General features: G+C 43.0%; 1 non-coding gene across 1 annotated transcript; it reads left to right on the top strand.

Moving 5' to 3' along the window:
* The first annotated feature begins 631 nt into the window (after positions 1–631).
* Positions 632–704, top strand: TRNAG-CCC (transfer RNA glycine (anticodon CCC)). The gene has a single exon. It is a non-coding gene; the product is annotated as a tRNA-Gly (tRNA).
* The last annotated feature ends 4,636 nt before the right edge of the window (positions 705–5,340 follow it).

Raw genomic sequence — 5,340 nt, 5'->3', positions numbered from 1 at the left:
TGATTACATTTAAAAAAATTTGCATTTGCTAATGACAGATGAAGCCGAGCACCTCTTCACCTGCGTATTCGCCATTTAGACATCTTTAATTTGTGATAAGCCTCTTCAAGACTCACCAATTTTTCTATCGGACTGCCTAACTTTTTTTTTTTTTTCCTTGGGAAACTACCAAGGAACACTGTCATTATGCGACGTTGGAAATAATAAAGTAAAAGTCATATTGAAAACATTTAGGTGTAAGTGTTGATTGTGTTGTCGTTTAGGAGGCACAGCTGGAGACTACTGGAACCGGTTAGTATGACCAGGCCATAAAAATGTTTCTCTTCTTAAGGATTGTTAAAGTGTCTCATCATGAACAAGGTGAAAGCTACCCTGAGATCAATTAAGGATAATTAAGATGATTAAGCCCTCTCCTTTAAATAGGTCATAGGAGGAATTAAGCCCGAGAGAGAAGCGCTGTATCCAGCGGGACAGGCAGAGCCAGGAGAGGAGGAAGAGTTTGCAACGGAGGCAAATGCCTGGGAGGGGTTGGGGGACTTTATCAGGTTTGGAGCTTTAGGTGGTGATGGATGAAGATTATCTCCTGAGACCAAACACTACTCTTTTGGCTCTACCAAGACCGGGGTGGGAAGCAGGTGTAGCTCAGTGGTATGAGCGCCTGCTTCCCATGTATGAGGTCCCAGGTTCAATCCCTGGTACCTCCTGAAAAAGAAAAACAAAACAAAGGACAAGGGCAAAAGTGATGGTGTCGACATCCCAGTCATGTTTTGGGAGAAGTGATGAACTCAACAGCCCCAGCCACCCCGAATGGCTAGCACAGGAAATCCCTTCCTTACTCCAGCCACCCAGCAAGCTCTTCCTTGTCCTCTCTTTTTGAGCGGATGCTCTTGTGGACTCATTTGGTCTATGCATGTGACATAAATAGAGTGGCTCAACAGGCCATATTTAATTCTTCTAACGCAATAGCCTTCTGTGGTACGTGAATTTGATCAGGCCTCTGAGGAGCACTGGAATCACACCTGACTGGCCTGTGCTGCCCCATGGTGTCCGCCTCAAACCACGCGGTTATTCCCGGGAGACCTTGGATGTGTCCCGTGCCACCTCGTTAGTTCTTTCGCTTCTCTTGTTTGGGCCCCTGTGCTGATGTCTGCTCCTGGAAATGTGATTGGAACCTGTGGTCTTCCCTCTGTGGCCACCTCTGGGCTACACTGTTCCCACTAACATTTTTTTTTTTTTTGTATTTGACTATTTTATTGGCTTCATTTTTAGGATTTTTTTTTTTTTAGATGAAATAGACTTCCTTTATTATCTTTTTTAAAAAAAGATACACAGATCACACAAAAACTAATGGCTTTCGAAGCTCGTTTGGCGCTAAAAGGATGCCACGTTATCTTCCAACTACACTGAGCCAGTGCGGTGCCGGCGTCCCCATGGAGATGGGTCAAGGCCCTCGCTCCAGCTGTTCTCCGCCCCTGAGCATCGGTCAAGGCTGTTGATGGTCCCCGTCCTCCCAGAGCCCTCTGTCTACCTATTTGTCAATTTATCTTTATATGTAACATATTTCAGAAGTTGTAGGTATACAAAAGTCATACAGAAAATACACAGTTCACATTTATCCCTCTCACTCACCCGATTTTCCTTATTATCAACACTTTGCATTAGTGTGGTCCCTTTGTGACAATTAAACAATATTATAATTATACTATAATTATTAACTATAGCCCATTGTTTACATACGGGTTCACTGTGTTGCATAATCCTATGTGTTTTTTGTTTTTTTTTGGTATCAGGAGAATTTAATGTAAAGCGAAAGTACACGCTCCAGGTGGGAGTGCAAGCATGCTTGAATCCTATTGTTTTTAAAAGAATTTTTATTCTAGTACCATATATACAACCTAAAATTTCCTCTTTTAACCACAATCAAATATGTAATTTAGGGGTGGTGTGCTACTGTCACCACCAGAACCTTCCCACCAGCCCAAGTAGAAACCTACTGTTCTTACTACCATGCTGGCCCCTGGTAAATTGTGTGCTAGTTTCTGACGCTGTAAATTTATTTATCCTCACTATTTCATGTCATTGGAATCATAGATTGTCCTTTAGTGCCTGGCTTATTTAATTCAACATGACATCTTCAAGGCTTGTCCATGTTGCTGCAGGTGTCACAACTTTGTTCCTTCTTACGACTGAATAATGTTCCATTGTATGTGTACACCACACTTTGTTTATCTATTCATCAGTCGATGGACACTTGGTTGTTTCCATCTTTTGGCAATTTGTGAATAAAGTCGCTATGAACATTGGTGTGCAGCTATCTGTTTGCGTCCCTGCTTTCGATTATTTTGGGACTGTACTCAAAAGTGGGATTGCCAGGTCATATGGTAATTCTATACTTAACTTTCTTAGGAACTGCCCAATGCTTGTATCGTGGCTGTATCACATTGCAGTCTCACCAACAGTGAGTGGGTGCTAGTATTTCTCCTTATCCTTTCTAACTCTTGTAATTTTTCATTTTTTAAAATAATAACTATTCTCATGGGTGTGAAATGGTATCTCATTTTTTTAATTTGCATTTTCTTGATGGTTAATAAGGTTGAGTTTGTTTTCATGTTTTTTTGGCCATTTATATAGCTTCTTTGGAGAAATGTCTGTTCAAGTATTTTTCTTACTTTTTAAGTGGGTTGTTTGTCTTTTTGTTGTTGAGTTACAGGATTTCTTTATATATTCTGGATATTAAACCCTTTTCAGATTTGTGGCTTACAAATATTTTCTCCCAGACTGCAGGTTGTAATTTTTACTTTCAAGATTAAGTCCTTTGATGTACAAAAGTTTTAAATTTTGATGCCCATTTATCCTTTTTTTTTCTTTTGTTGCTAATGCTTTTAGTGTAGAATTTAAGAAGCCATAGCCTAACACAAGATCCTGAAGATGATTCCCTTTATTTCTTCTAGGAGCTTTAGAGTTTTGGCTCTGATAGTTAGGTCTGTCACCCACTTTGAATTAATTTTTGTATATTGTGTGAGGTTATTCTTTTGCATACAAATCTCTAGTTTTCCCAGCACCAGCTATTGAGGAGACTATTCTTTCCCAGTAGAATCACTTGGAAACTTTCTCAAAACGCAATTGGCCATGGATGTGAGGGTTTATTTATGAATTCTCAATTCCATTCCTTTGGTCCGTAGGTCTGTCCTTGGGCCAGTACCATGCTGTTTTGATTACTGCAGCTTTGGAATAAACTTAAAATCAGGAAAGGAGTGTCCTCCAACTTGGTTTTACTTTTTCAAGATGTTTTTGGCTATTTGAACCCCCATACCCTTCCATGTAAATTTGATGACGGACTTTTCCCTTTCTGCAAAGAAAGCTACCGGAATTTTGATTGGGTTTGCATTGAATCTGTAAATCCCTTTGGGTAGAATTGGCATCTTAGAAAAATTCAGTCGGCCGGGGCCCACGCCACCTGCCTGCCATGCTCCGGCCAGGGCACACATTCTCCCCATCTACCCGCAGGGGCCCTTCCAGGAGAGAGAGGCGGCTCCCCGTTTGAACAGGGGTTCTGTACAGGCTCTGTGCAAGGGCGTCCTGCGCATCATCCCGCTCACAGGTGCCACACCCTCCAGGACTGACACTGCCTCTTCCAGCCCACACTCCCTTGGCCGCAGTGCCCCCCTGCCCACGGCCAGCAGGTGCCTGGAGAAACCGGCTGTTCCTCAGCACATGCTTGCGCCTCAGTTGCCCTGTCTCCGTCTCTCCACCTGTGCCCTTGCCCTCCTCTGGCCCAGTTCCTACCACATGGGCCAAGCGACCTTCTCCAAGGGCAAACCTGCGTCAAGCCTCCTGTGAGCGCCTCCAGGAGGGAAATGCGAGATGCCAAGGGCCCTTAAAGCCCCGCCGGGCCCAGGGCCTGCGAAGCTGCCCTGCCTCCTCCTCCTGGGCTGCCCTCTCGCCCGGTGCAGGTGCCTTTCCAGAACGTTCTTCCCCTCGCTCTTCTCATTACCCTCCCACCTTCCACCTCGCTGGCTGGTATCTCTCTCATTTCTGCTGCTAACTGCCCCCCCCCCCCGGAGGCCAGGAAAGCCTCTTGTTAACAATTATGTTCCCATCGCCTGGTATGTATTAGGCCCATATTAGGAATTAAATCAGTTTCCTAAAATGGTGCTTACGTGATCAGTGATAGATGAGTGATAATGTAGATTACCTAGTGAAGGATTTGTAGGCGAATTTAGGCTCTCCAGGTTGCTCACCTGGGACCTCTTTCCAGTAAGGCTGGTTTGTTACGAGTTCTCCTTCTTGTCCCACTGGCTCTCTGACTCCCCTCTACCAACTGATCACTCCCCCGAACCAAAACTTCTTTAGAAAGCGGAAATAAATTCTCCACTTATTAAGTTGCATGGTACGAGTAGGAGGGGGGTGTAGACGGGCGGCTGGCTGGGTATCGGTTCCGTTCATTTAAACTTATCTTCCCTTTAGAGCTCAGTTTCTGTGCTGTGCATAAAGAAACAATTCTAGACCCTTTCCACTTTTGAATCTAATAGAAATATTACTTTTTTTCTGATTTAAAAGGGAAATTTAGTCCTCCAGGCCATGAACATGAAATGTCCTCCCATTTATTTAGTCCTTCTTTGATTTCTTTTAGCAATGTTTTGTCATTTTTCCTTATATAAGTCCTTTACATTCTTGGTTAGATTTGTCCCTAGATATTTGATTCTTTTAATTGCTTTTGTAAATGGAATCTTTTTTTTATTTCCTCTGTAGATCACTCATTTCTAGCATAGAGACACTACTGATTTTTGCATGTGGCTCTTGTAGCCCAATAGTTTGCAGAATTTGTTTATCAGCTCTAGTAGCTCTGTTGTGGATTGTTCAAGATTTACTATATGTAGGATCATGTCATCTGCCATATGCCTCCTGCAGAGGATGACAAGACAGTGAGCTGATGCAACAAGATGATACAACAAGTGACAGAAGAGGAAAACATAATGAGAGATACAACAAAGCAGGGAGTGGAGGAAGCTCAAGCGATTAGGCACCTCCTTCCCACATCAGTGGTCCTGGTGCCTCCTAAAAGAAAGACGAGCACACATGAACAGACACAACAAGTGTAGATGACAAGGGGGTGGGGGGAAAGAAAGAAATAAAATCTCAAATAAAAACATTGCTGTATTTAGAAAATACATTCTCCCCAGCCCATAGCTATCAATTTCCCTTCTTTCCTTCCTAGCTTCTTTCCAAGTTTCTTTTTAACAAGTAAGTTCAGTTTCCAATGCCCAAATCGGACTGCTGGTTGGGGCTCCCATAATTTGGTAATTATGCTAACATTGGTTAACATGATTTTTCTCTATA

Source organism: Dasypus novemcinctus, chromosome 25 (genome assembly GCF_030445035.2).
Source record: "Dasypus novemcinctus isolate mDasNov1 chromosome 25, mDasNov1.1.hap2, whole genome shotgun sequence".
Classification (NCBI taxonomy): domain Eukaryota; kingdom Metazoa; phylum Chordata; class Mammalia; order Cingulata; family Dasypodidae; genus Dasypus; species Dasypus novemcinctus.
This window is presented reverse-complemented; position numbering and strand designations above follow the sequence as displayed.